The sequence below is a fragment of the Cupressus sempervirens genome, chromosome 8 (assembly GCF_028749045.1).
Source record: "Cupressus sempervirens isolate cs-2001-9-10 chromosome 8, ASM2874904v1, whole genome shotgun sequence".
Classification (NCBI taxonomy): Eukaryota; Viridiplantae; Streptophyta; class Pinopsida; order Cupressales; family Cupressaceae; genus Cupressus; species Cupressus sempervirens.
In genome coordinates this window covers 387,681,075-387,695,628 of record NC_143125.1, presented here as the reverse complement: position 1 = coordinate 387,695,628, position 14,554 = coordinate 387,681,075, and the positions used below count along the sequence as shown (strand labels likewise).

Sequence of the window (14,554 nt, the reverse complement as noted above, 5' to 3'; positions counted from 1 at the left end):
TTGCATCTTGTCTTTGGAACCTCCCATTGCATGGTTTACTAGCAAGAAGAGTATCTCTAAGGCTCATCTGAGAGCCTTCTTATTCTTGAAATATACTCTCTTGCACTCCATGGATAGGGAGCTCTAAGCCAACATCCAAGCATTTCAAACTCATGGAATCATTTGGATAGAATGGTTTAGAGTGGGACACTTTCGAGTGTACAAAAAGAACTACATGTGTTGAATTAAAGCTTTTGAAAATTAATACTTCTATTGGAAATTAAAGCACTAACTTTTCATTTTTTTCCCTATTTTTTGGTGTAGCAAAATTTGCACTGACCAATAACAATTCATAATTTATTGTACAAAAATTGATTTAAAAAATAAACCAATTTTAAAAAATAAATGAGCATTGAAGAATAGCAGCCTTTAAGGGAAGGGAATCCAAATTAGACACGTTGATGGCATATTGCATTAGCTTGAAGACAACTTGTTAAAGAACAAACAAGTTTTAATCGATTTGAGTTGCTTGAAAGAAACAAGGGCTCAAAATGGGTCAACAGAATATATCAGATTAGTTAAGGAAGAATAACGCGAAGAAATAATTTGTTGAGAATGATCTTAACATATTCAATAATGCTTAGCACTTATCTTGACTAATTGCAGGAAATAAAAGCATTGTTAGGAAAGTTGATTGACAAGAGATGCCTCTTAGGAAATTATTACTTTGCATAAAATCTAATCTACACCAAGAAAATGTTTGCTAACCACTATACACACCATAGTTATCTCCTCCATGTTTATTTTTATATAATTAATGACGTTTCGCATCTCCTCTACTAAAATGATTTCTATATGAGTCGCAATGAAACTTCTAGAATTCAATCATTTGTGCAAAATTAAGTCACCTGTTGATATAGAACATGCATAACATGTGAAGTTTTTAATATCTATCTAACACATGAGCTTGTCTGGTAGTAGTTCAACAACCTTGCTTTTTCATGATAATTTAGGTATCAACCAAGTCATCCAATTTCATTAATTTTGTGAACAAATATTATTAAAGAATGCACAAAAGATAAATAGGAACAGTGAAATTTATGGTGGCTGTAGATTGAATTATTAATAGAGGTATCAAAAAATTTTCAATAATGTCTTTTAAGGCTAAAAATGACACAGATTAGAACTTTAAAGAGAGATCTAGAATCCAATTTTCATAAAAATAATTAAAAGATAAGATAAGCCAACCCTAATTTTTCCATCACAAATGATTTTGTGGTACGTAGTTAAAGACACACAAGAAAAAACTATTATATATTCCTTCATTATGATCAAGAAATGCCACCCATAATCAAAGATGACAAGTTTACAAACATTCCAATCCTTCAATAGTTCTTACTTGCAAGAAAGTTTTACATTTCTTGCAAATTGAATGAGAGAATTGTTTAGGAGATTTCTATTATGGTTTGTTTCAACAAGACCTATTCCAAAGCATGTTGCAATCATAATGGATGGCAATAGGAGATATGCAACGAATAGAAATATGCAAAAATGGAGGGGAGATGAATATGGGTATAACAGCTTGATGCATACTTTGAGAGATTGTTAAGAAATTGGTATAAAATGTGTGAGTGTTTATGCTTTTAGTATTGAGAATTTCAAGCACTCAAAGGAAGAAGTTGAGATACTTATGAATTTAATGAAGGAGAAGCTTTATCTTCTTGTTGAGAAGGAAAACATGGTTAACAAGTATGGAATTAGGGTTCCTTGGAATGTGAGAGAATCAGAAGAAAGGGCCATGGCTTTCTCTAGGAATAATGTTAAGGCTATTCTGAATATATGTGCTCCTTATACAGGTACTCAGGAGATTGCTAAGGCTGTTGAAGATGTTTTGAAGGAAGGGGATTTGGATGGAAAAATGATTAGTGAAGAGGATATTGCAAAGCATTTGTATGCTGCATCTATGCAATACCTAGGAAGCATCTTAGATTGTAACTATTAAGTCTATTTTAATTTTCAACTCTTCTTCTTCATTATTTCATAGAGAAAAAAACTTGTTATGATCAAATAGCATACCCGGGTAGTGGAAGAAACCCTTTTAACATTTGTTTCCCAAAAAAGCAAGTCAATAATATAAAACCCATCACCAATCAATAGTAAAAACTTCAAGAGATGATACCAAACCTTGCTATAGCCCTAGGCTTCTTCTAATTTTTGTTGAATTTTTTTGTGCCTCTTTCACCAAAACTAAACTGTATATGAAAGAGTAGGTAGGGTAGATGAAGTACCAAAAAAAAGAAAATATTTTGAACCATCACAATTTGATGCCCTCAATCTGCCATAAAAACCTCTTCCAATTTTATCAGCTTGAGAAGGAAAAGTGAAGGATGAAGTTAGCCACATGGGTTGCCAGACCCCAATCATATTCACATTGAAATTCATTACAAAAAAACTCTATGTAACAAGCCACATTATAAATTGAAGCTACATATACCATAGAAATACTTGCATTTTTTCCTTACCTTTGATTGCAATAAGTCTTCAAGTGGCCCTATATGCTCAAATGATGCTCTAATCAAAATGCCCTCCACTATGCCCTCAAGTGAAATTCCCTCCACTATGCCCTCATGCTCTACCCCTCCTCAAACACAAAATCAACATGCTATTCAAGTCTCTCATCTCTGCTAGAGTTGCACTTTTGAACGTGCTTTCTTCTTGGAGACTTACTCAATGCCCAAGAAATTATTGATGAGGTAGCTAGATTGGCCTTTTAAACTATCTGGGGCCTCCAAAATTCATGTATGATATGTGTATTGATACTGCTTTGAGGATTCAACCTCTTCTCACTACGTGAAATGTTGGAATGGTGCTCAAGCGAAACCCTTGACATTGACTTGCTCAAGTGAAATGTGAATTCCATGCCATTTTTTTTAATCTTTATGCTGTCGTCTGTGTTGCAATTGAGACCAACACAAAATGCACATAATTGGTCGTAATTGTGATGAACATGGGCATTTTATTAAAAAAAACAAAAATTTGCCTTTATAATCGACCAACAAATCCATTTAAAATAGTTGTTCAAAATTTAGGGTTAAATGCACTAGTGACATGTTGTAATGTGACTTTGTTAGAGGATTTACATCAAAATCAAATCTAGAGCTTATCACTCCTTGGTCTTTTCTAAAGAGTGACCTACTCTAAAGGACTTATAAACATCACTAATCAATGTTACCTTATATGATTTCACAGATGTGTTATGTCCACTAATTTAAGATATTTTTCTACTGCAATGGTTAGAAAGTAGTAGTACAAATGATCTATTAGGATTAGCATTACCTTTCTTATTCATATCTCCTTTTTTCTTGGTTTAATCACCCAAAAATGGTCATCTAGACTATTAGCCCCCTTCATAGCATTTTGCATAATTTATTAATCACTTATTCTTGACCAAATCCTCAAAAATCTATTTATTCAATTATAATATATGGTTTGACCACTTTATCCTAAGTCTTTTATTTAATTGAAAGAACTTGTCCCCTTTTAATTAAATAAAAATTCCCACTTCCCACTTATCCTAAGTGTGCACACATAAACATTTTTCCTATTTAAAAAATAAGAGGAAAAGATATTTTTGTCTACACATGAGTGCACAAATTTCTATATGAGAGGAATCTTCTATTTTAAATAAATTTAATTATTCTCTATAGATTTCAAATCCTCTCAAAAGTCAACTATTGAATGTGATTGGTGGAGATGCTTGTGCACATGGATCACTCAAGATGCATTCTCCTCCCTTGATTATAGAACTTTTGCCCCTTAATCTCTACTATCCATTTTTCTTTATAAGGGATGGCTCTCTCCTCATTCACTAAATCTTAGACTCTTATGCTAACATTATTCTACAAGATTTCTAGGTTCTTTTGGATCTTTTGGAGACTTGGAGCACTCTTGCATTTTGGCATTTTAGCTTAGCTCTCATTTGACTTGCATTATGGCATACTTTTTAGATTAATTTCCTTTATGCTTTATCTTATTTATTTTTGTTATCTCTTACATCTTATTTAGTTAAGTTCTTGAATCATTCATCTTATAGTCATTTTATTATGATGCTTGGATGCTATCATTCTTGCTCCCATCTTTGAATCTCTTGATCTATGGTGCACCTTGAAAGGGCTGCATAGCTTGGTTCATTTGAGAATCACCATCTCATATAATCTTCATGTCATAGATAGAGAGCTATAAGCCATATCTTGAGATGCTCTCTTTCGTGGGTATTCTCAAGAATAATGGTTTATATAAATATGACACTTTTTTGTACAAACATTTTTGGTGCCCACTATGGGGCTAGAAGCAAGTTTCTGGCTCCATTTTCTTTCTTTGATTTTAGTTTTATTCTTATTTTTAGTTTTTAATAGTAACTTATTAGATCTAATCAAGTTGAATTACAAGGTTTTTAATTTGATTTTAAGGCTAACCCTTAGGGAGATTGGTTCCAAGGCCAAAACCCTAGGTTTTAAAAGATTTTATCAAATCGTTTAGAGTTTGGATCTAATTTTTTTTTGTAGGTTGGGGATGCATTCAAGATGTCTCAGTGCAATTGTCAGATTGTTTGGGGTTGATGTCTATTAGCTATGATTTTTTCTTAATTTTTCATAAAAAATCATTTGTGGTCACAAATCAATTTTTTTTATGGAAAATTTTATATTTTTGGAAAGATATTTAAATTCTATAGGGGGTTGGTTCTTTATATCTTGAATTGGTAAGTCATATTAGGGATCAACAACTTGATTTGGAAAACCTAGTCCATTTTGAAAAAATGGGTCCTTAGGGCAAAAATTAAGAGATATTGCAAAATTTATTGTATTTTTGGAAAGTTCTCTAGTTTTTAATAGGGGTCTTTTATTTGCATTTCTATTTTGGAGTGGAAATAGTAGCAACCAAATCAAATCTTGTTGATTAAGTAAAAAACAAAAAGTACAAAAGAGAGCATTTGTGATTAGTTTACACATTTTTTTGCATATGCTTGATTGGAAGACAACTTAGATTTTTGAGAAAATTAATCACTTTGTGTTGCAAGTCATACTTAGTTTTGAAGCCATAGCCTTATTGTTTTGTAGGGGTTGTACACTTTCTTTCCAAAAAACAAGAAAATAATGCTTGCCAAAAGGTAAAAGGGATACTAACATGTTTGCAAGGTTGTCCAAAGAAAACAAACAAACCAAATATTTCTTGTATTTTATTTCACTTTCAAGTGTGTTATTAGATTAGTGATGTCATATCATAGGAACATAAAAATTGTGAGTAGGGTTCATTGTTGGTAGGAGAGTATGGCCTTCACCTTATAGCTGAATTAGAAATCTTGACCCTTCATTGGATCTTGAAAGTGAGTGGAATAGTCCACTTTTTAGTGGTTTTAATTAATATTCTTGGCATGTTTGGGGGTAGCACCAAGGAATAGGAGTTATGCTCTTCATCTTTGAAGGTGAATCATAAATCTTGACCTTCTTAGTGCGGATCCATTTTGTTAATCTCACTAGTGAGATCTTACCTTTAGAGGGCTTGCTGTTGGTGGAAATATACCAATAGGATTGACCCAAAGTGGGAACAAGAAAAACCCAATTAATCTAACCCACTATAATCACAAACTACTTGACAAAGGTCAACGCCTTGGGGGGCTATCAAACTTATCTTCATTTAGTGGAAGTACTTGTGAGATTGTGACCATGAGGAAATCACTAGGTGAGAATTCTTAAGGTACTCTTGTGGTCACGATGTCCATTACTTACCATATGTTAAGGTGTCCCATATTGAGAGCAAGGGGGCTACCTGGATACCCTAGGATTAGAGGCCACCCTATTATTCCACTCAATATCTTGGTGTAAGGATCAATCCTAGTGGACTACCTAAATCACCCCAAGATTTGACTCCCCATATGTGTTCCTTTAGATGTGGGAAACTAATTTATGAAAAAGTCAATATCTATTGTGGGAAACTACTTTGTGTGAGGCAAGGGAGCATCAAGTTGTGGACCAAGGTATTGAGTAATAAATGGTTTCATTTAGGTAGATATTTTTTAATGTATTCTTGAATGTGCTAGACCCATGAAAATATTTTGAACATACACATGACGGTAGTTCTAGGGCTTTCCTTCTTAGACCTCACATATGCTTGTATCATGCAAGTTTTACTTGTCCCTTTATTGATTTTTTGAAGACTACTCCATGTGTCACTATCTTTCTTGAAAATTTTACTTTTGAACATCAAACTTGCTATGCTATCAATTATTGTCAAACTTTGTCAACCAAGTAAAATATGAAGTCTAAATATTTCTCTTGTATTTCTTACTATGAGGTGTACACTCAGAAAGTCTCACACTCTAAAACATTTTATTCAAGTGATCCCATGGATTGGAATTTTTGAATGTTGTCTTAGAGCTCCCTATCCATGGAGTGAAAAGGTGTGTTTTGAGAAATGTAGATCTCTTAGCTGAACCTATGAGACACAACCCTTATTAGTAAACCATGCAACAAGAGGTTCCTAAGACAAGACAAAGAATGCAAGTGTCCATAAGAAATCTCAAATCATGTGATGAAAATATGAACTAACCTAGTATACAATGCACAATGTAACTATATTAAGAAAAAGATAGAGTATTAAAATCCATACTAATTAAACTAGTTGAGCTAGGTTATTGCAAAATGAAAGGTATAATATATGAATCTAAGCTAAAATGCCATGGTATGAGAGAATTATACAAGAGAATAGAAGTTCTCCACAAGCTCTCAAGAAGATCAATTGATAAACCTGTAGCATAACAATACTCAAGAGTATGGATCCTTTGAGAAGGGGAGAGTTGTTTCTTTTAAAGGTGTATAGATGGTGGAGATCAAGATCAAGATGATGGATGATCAAGGGTAGGGGTTGACTTCAGGCATGATCCATGTGCAAGAGAAAGTCAACTAATGAAAAGAAGTTGAATTTTCATGTGAGACAAAAAGCCTTTTCTTTTGGTTTGTAAATAGAAAAAGGACTTTATGTGTATACATTTGTTGAAATTTGATTGAAAAGATCACCATTCAAGAAGAGAGATTGTTGAAAAGAAGGAATATTGTTGATAAAGAATGTTTTCAATCATTATTTTGCCACTGATGTCAAACCTACTATTTGTTGGAATAAAAATTTCTTATAAGATCCAAGTACTATCACTTAGTTGATTGATGAAGAGGATTTAATCAATAAGATGTAACAAAAGCACCTAAGGGAAAGGTTGAGTTATGGTTTTTTAATGAAGTGCAAGGATTGGTTGAGACAATGATAAAATGATGTATTGATAATAAAGTTGAAGATATAGAGGTTGTCTACACCTACAAACTTTAGAAGAATAAGTTGTAACAAAGCTATTTGCAAAATTTGACTAAGTTCATTAGTGAGTGCTGAGCAAGCTAGTTCATGCCGAGCAGATTATTAGTAAGTGCCGAGAAAATGTAAAATCTAGTGTGTACTGAGTGAAACAAGAGTTGAGAAAGTTCATGTGTCAAGCAAGTAATAGGTGTTGAGCATCAGTAAAAATTAGTTGATGCTGAGTGAATCCATAGTATGTACCAAGCATTAGTAAAACATAGTAGGTGCTAAGTAACACAGTATGTGTCAAGCATTAGAAATTCAATAGTGCCAAGCTACTACATTATTTGAAAAGTCAAAGATTTTCTAGATTTATGCTGACAAGTTTGTTACCTTGAAGTTTGTGAACTAGATGGAAGATAAGGATGATGAGCTGGTGGCACAAAAGTTTAGGTTAACCATTTATAGGTGAATATAGGAGGATTGTTCATGATGTTTCTAGAAGAAACAAGATTAAGGGTAGATTCATTGAATCTTACCTAAACCATTTGAACCAAAATTAAGAGAAAAAATATTAGAGCAAGAAAAGTATTCCACACTTCTATTTAAGGAGTTATAGGTTAAGAAGTAAGAGAGGTTGGTTGGAGATAGTATGCGGTGTCAAAGAGAAGGCATCAAAAAGAAGAAATAGAGTACAAAGACTCTGCTCTGATAGGTGACCACAAAAGTGATTGCATTGGCACATCAAGCATGGAGACTCAAGGAGACAATGCTTGAAAGGAGGACAAGTTGTTAGAGCTACAAAGACTGAAAGCCAGGCAAATTTGTGAATTGAATTAAATTCTAAAATAAGAAAGTTATGTTGTGAGTTATATCAGATCAAAAGCCCTTATTTTTACTCTCTAGAATTTGTATTAGTTAGGGTAAAATCCTATGGACTTAGGTTGGTTTAACAACCATTGTGTAAATCTTTTAACAGAGTGATATTCCAAGTGAATGTTCTAAAGTCCTTTAACTAGGCCCACTTCTAATAGAGTGGTTGAAATCCTTTAATAAGGTCACATTTGACAGTGTGTTTTGAACCCTTTAATAGGGTTGACCTTTCATAGGGCATCACTTCAGAAGAGTGAGAATTGAGTAGCATGTTATTGGTGGTTTTTTCCAAATTGGGCTTCCACATAAATCAGTGTGTTATGTGTTGATCTTTCATGTCTTATTCCTGCATGTTGATCTTTTAGTAACTTGCTAAGATGAATGTTTAGCTTGGATGCATGGTTAGTTTAATTGGGCACACTATACTTATAGAAAAAGTTTTATTAGAACATTTGGACCTTAAATAATTGATTCACCCCTCCCCTCCCCTCTTATTTATTTTAAAATTATTTCAAACAATTGGTATTAGAGCCATCTATTGATTTAGTTTAAAGGTACTAGAAGCATAAAAGATCAAGATGTCTAAGAGAGAAGTTCCCAAGCTCAACAGAGATAACTTCACTGCATGGAAAAGTTTAATAAAGTTGCATCTTGGATCAATAGGTGATCATGCACAAACCTAAATTGAAGCGAAACATGTTGATCTAGCTGGTGTCCCTCCTAAAGAAGATATGAAGAAAATGAAGGAGTGTAATCAGGCAATGCTAGAGATTTCCTCTACCCTCAATTGTGCTAAATTTGATGACATCAAGGGATGTGACTTTGTATTCAAGATGTGGAAAGCCTTGACAGATATTTGTGGAGGAGATCGGAATGTCCAAAGAGAAAAAAGAGAAAGCCTTAGAGGAAAGTTTGATGACATGAGAATGGAGGAAGGTGAGAACATTGCTCAATATGCCTCTAGAATAAAAGAAGTAGTAAGTGCAATAAGAAGATTGGGTGGTCATTTAGATGATGAAATTATCGATAGAAAATTCTTAGAACCTTGCTCCCCATCTATGCTATTAGAGTATCAGCCATCCAAGAGTTAAGATGTGTACCAAGAAACAAGCTAACTCTTGAAGGTATAGTGGGAAGACTTATTGCATTTGAGTTATCCAATTTTGATAACTATAGACCTAAGAATCTTGAATTTTCTTTCAAGGCCAAACTGTTATTGAAAGACATTAAGGAGGTGAAACCAAAGAAGAAGGAAAGAAAGACAAAATATGCATCTAGTGACAGCAACACAGATGAAGAAGATGTAAAACAATTGGAAGCATTGTTGGCCAAAAGATTTCATAGAGGTAAAGGTAAATTCAAAGGTAAGCTACATATCATTTGTTTTAATTGTAATGAAGTAGGAAATATTACAACAAGATGCACATAGAAAAAGAACTACAATGAAGGAAATGAGAACAAGAACAAAAGAGAAGATGATAGTAAAGAGCACAACAAAGTTCTACATTTTTGAAGAAGAGGATTTTGATGAATATGATGATGAGGTAGTCTATGTAGCTATGAAGGATGAGACAACAACACTGGTAACCTATGTGAACAAGAATGATAGATGAATTATAAATAGTGGGTGCTCACATCATATGACAAGAGACAAAAGTAAGTTTGTTACCTTTACTCAGTACGATGGAGATAGTGTTAGATTTGGAAATGATGTTCCATGTCTAATCAAAGGAAAAAGTTCTATTAAGATTATAGAGAAAATATCATGTGATAATGCATATTATGTTGAAGGATTGAACTACAATCTACTAAGTGTGTCATAGTTAGGCAATGTAGGATGCAAAGTAGAATTTGAAAACAAAATTGCCAAAATCTATGATACTGATGGAAATCTAATAGTAAAAGGAGACCAAACTAGAAGTAATATATTTTACCTAGATATGGAGGATATTGCCTATCTTATTTTAGGAGTTGATTATGTGTGGCTATGACATAAAAGGCTATGTCATGTCAACTTTGATAATTTGATTAGCATCAGCAAAATGAAGAAAGTTAGAGGTCTACCTAAAATGAAGAAGCATGACAATACAGTGTGCAAATAGTGTTAACTAGGAAATATGACCAAGTCAAGTTTCAAAAGAAAAACTTATACTTCCAAAGAAGTACTAGAGTTAGTTGATACTGATTTATGCAGCCCAATAGAAGTGAAAACTTACAATAGAGATAGATATATAATGTTTTTTTTTTATGACTACTCTAGGATGACATTTCAAATGTTTAAGTGGTAATTGGCTAGGGTTGAGAAAGAAATAGGAAAGAATCTGAAGTGCCTAAGATTAGACAGAGGAGGAGAGTTCACATCAAAAGAATTTGAAACATTTTGCAATGATAAAAGAATTAAAAGATAAACATCAGCACCTAGAACTCCCCCATAGAATGGAATTGTAGAAAGAAGGAATAGATTAGTGATAGACTATGTTAGAACATTAATGATGGAGAAGAATGTTGCTCTAAGGTACTAAAGAGAAGCTATTAGTATTGTTGTCTATACCCTAAATTGATTACAAGTCAAGAAAGGTAAAAATGCAACACCTTTTGAATTGTGGTATGATCACTCACCCAATGTAAAATATTTCAAAGTGTTTGGTTGTAAATGCTATACTCTTAAAGATTCTAGAAATGACAAGTTTGATCCAAAGAGTGATGAAGGCATATTCTTTGGATACTCCACTAGAAGTAAAGTATATAAGTGTTTAAATACTAATACTAATAGGATTGTGGAGAGTGAAAATGTAAATTTTGATGAGCATATAGAAGTTCAAGTTGATGAAACCAAGAAACTAGAAGACTACATATCCTTTGTATACTTCTATGAAGGAAAGCTTGTCAAAGAACAAGTAGCTAATCAAATTGGGAATAAAAAACAAGTCTCAATATCTACTAAGTCACAACTAGTAAATGCCAAGTTGCATTCAGAAGCTAAGTTGCAGAATGAAGATAATGTGCATTTCGACTCTGAAATCAATACACATGAAAGAGATGATGAGCTACCTAAAAATGATGTGCATATTGACTCTAAAGCTGAAAGACCTAACATAGAAACAAGGATAGAATCAAGGCTATCCAAGTATGTGAAGAGACATCACCCTATAGAACAAATTATTGGTGACAAGGAAGCCATACCAATGACTAGAAACAAACTAAGGAATGGATCATGTCTATTAAGCAAGATTGAACCCAAAATAGTGAAAGATGCATTGCAAGATCATAATTGGTGTAAAGCTATGGAAGAAGAGATTGAGCAGATAGAGAAGAACAAAACTTGGACTTTAGTTTCAAGACTAGCTAATAAAAATGTGATTGGTACCATGTGGGTACTTAGAAACAAGCTAGATGAGAATGGTGAGATCATAAAAAATAAGGGGAGACTAGTTTGTAAAGGTTATGCACAAGAAGAATGATTGGATTATGGGTAAACATTTTCCCCTGTATGAAATTTACTTGCATGTGTTTCCTACAAAGGTTTTAAAGTCTACCAAATGGATGTAAAGTTTTTTTTTATAAATGGTATACTAGAAGAGGAAGTTTGCATAGAACAACTAGAGGGATTTGTTGATGAAAAAAATAAGGATATGGTTTGCAAACTATATAAAGCTCTCTATGGTTTGAAACAAGTGCCTAAAGCATGGTATGAGAGACTTCACAAATATCTTGTGAAGATAGGATTTGAGAGAATAGATGACAACAACAACATATATATTAAGGCAGAAAAAGGTAAAGATATTTTGATATCTGAAATCTTTGTTGATGATATAATATTTGGAGGAAAAGATGCACTATGTAAAGATTTTATTGATCAGATGAAACATGAGTTTGAGATGTCAATGTTTAGAAAAATCAAATTCTTTGTTGGATTGCAAGTACATCAACTAAAATATGGCATATTTGTAACTCAATCAAAATATGTCAAGGAGATACTCAAGACATTTGGCTTAGAGGATTCAAAACCAATTAGTACACCAATGGTAACAGGACATAAGCTATCCAAGAATGATGAATCAACTGAAGTAAATCAAACAATGTACAAATCAATGATTGGAAAGCTACAATATGTTGTACACTATAGACTAGACATTGCATTATCTGTTGGAATAGTGGCAAGATTTTTTGAAAATCTAAGAAAAAATCATCTCATGGCAGTAAAAAGATTAATGAGGTATCTAAAAGGAACATATGACTTTGGTCTATACTACAAGAGGATTGAAAATTTTGAGTTGAAAGCCTATACTAATGCATATTGGGGAGGTAATATAGATGATAGAAAAAAGTACCAGTGGAGGAGCACTCTTCTTAGGTAAAAGATTAGTCAATTGGACTAGAAAAAATTAAAGTTGTACCTCATAGTCCATAGCTGAAGCTGAGTATGTTGCTATTGCTATCAACTGCACCAATATTGTATGGGTCAACCACTTGTTGAAAGGTATGAAGGAAGAGATTATTGAACCTATGATACTTTATTGTGATAACACAAGTGCCATCAAAATATCAAAGAACTATGTGAAGCATGCTAAAAAAAAGCATATTGCAATTAAGTATCATTATGTAAGAGAATTTTTGGAAGACAAGCAAGTGAAGATGGAATATGTCAACTCAAAGGAACAAATTGCTGACATCTTCACAAAAGCATATACATTTGAGTATCTTAGAGGTAAGTTAGGGTTGATACCCATATCTAAGGGTACTTGAGTAATAGCAAGATTGTCTTGCATCCAATGAGTTGATTGCTGAAATGATATAAATTGATGTAGAGGATACTTACTTTAAGTTTTTCTTGAAGCAATCACAATACTAAAATTCTAAATCAGTCACAAGCAAGGTGATAGAGGGAGAAACTAGAGTTTCTATAAATGTTACACTTGTATGATAAGATGCTAAAATAATGTCTTTGGCATTGTTGTCAAAGAGGGAGAAATAGCATAAACTGATTAGACATGTAGAGGGAGAATAAAAAATCTACAGGATCAAAAGTGTAAGAGGGAGAAATAGTAGAAAGAAAGAGAAAATAAAATAACAACTAAAAGGGAGAAAATAGCATAAAGAAATAGAAAAAAGGAAGAGAAAAGAAAATAGCAGCTAAGAGGGAGAAAATAGCACAAACAAAAATCAATTAGGATGACAAGATCAGAGAGGGAGTAGAATAAAAAAAAGGAGAAGACAATGTATTAGCAAAAGAGATATCCCTAATACTTTGAAAGAGGGAGTTACTTATAGAATTCAGAGGGATTCATAAGAAATTCAAAGTTGCTGATAAAATGAATAATTTTGGGATACAAAGTTTTATTTTTGCCATTTGACTTACTATTTTAACTTAGTTAGCATTTTGATAACTTGGTTGATCAATTTAGTTTTCCATCAATGCCAAAGAGGGAGATTGTTGAAATCTAATTGAAAAGATCACTATTCAAGAATAGAGATTGTTGATAAATAATATTTTCAATCATTTTTTTGTAACCGATGTCAAACTTACTAATTGCTGGAATGACAATTTCTTATAAGATCCAAGTACTATCACTTAGTTGATTGATGAAGAGGATTTAATCAATAAGACATAACAAAAACACTCAAGGGAAAGGTTGAATTATGGTTTTGTAATGAAGTGCAAGGATCAGTTAAGACAATGGTAAAATGATGTATTGATAATAAACTTGAAGATACAGAGTTTGGCTACACCTAGAAGCTTTAGAAGAATAAGTTGTAACAAAGTTGTCTGCAAAGCTTGATTAAGTTCATTAGTGAGTGCCGAGCAAGATAGTTCATGCCAAGTAGATTATCAGTAAGTGTTGAGCAAATGCAAAATCTAGTGTTTTCCAAGTGAAACAAAAGGCGCAGAGCAAGTTTAGGTGCCAAGAAAGTAATAGGTATCGAGCATGAGTAAAACTTAGTTGATGCTAAGTGAATCCATAGTAGGTGCCAAGCATTAGTAAAACATAGTAGGTGACAAGTAACATAGTATGTGTCGAGCATCAAAAACTCAATAGTATTGAGCTATTGCATTATTTGAAAAGTCAAAAATTCACCAAATCTGAGCCAACAAGTTTGTTACTTTGAAGTTTGTGAACTAGATGGAAGATTAGGATGATGAGCTAGTGGCATAGAATTTTAGGTTAACCATTTTTAGGAAAATATAGGAGGATTCTTCATGATGTTTCTAGAAGAAACAAGATTAAGGGTAGATTCATTGAATCTTACCTAATCTATTCAAACCAAAATTAAGAGCAAAAAGATTAGAACAGGAAAAGTATTCCAGATTTCTATTTAAGGAGTTATAGGTCAAGAAGCAAGAGAGGTTGGTTGGAGATAG

The 14,554-nt window shown here is 33.0% G+C and overlaps 1 pseudogene; it reads left to right on the top strand.

The window, feature by feature from the left end:
• The first annotated feature begins 1,336 nt into the window (after nucleotides 1–1,336).
• LOC149542918 (dehydrodolichyl diphosphate synthase CPT3-like) lies at nucleotides 1,337–1,981 on the top strand (annotated as a pseudogene).
• The last annotated feature ends 12,573 nt before the right edge of the window (nucleotides 1,982–14,554 follow it).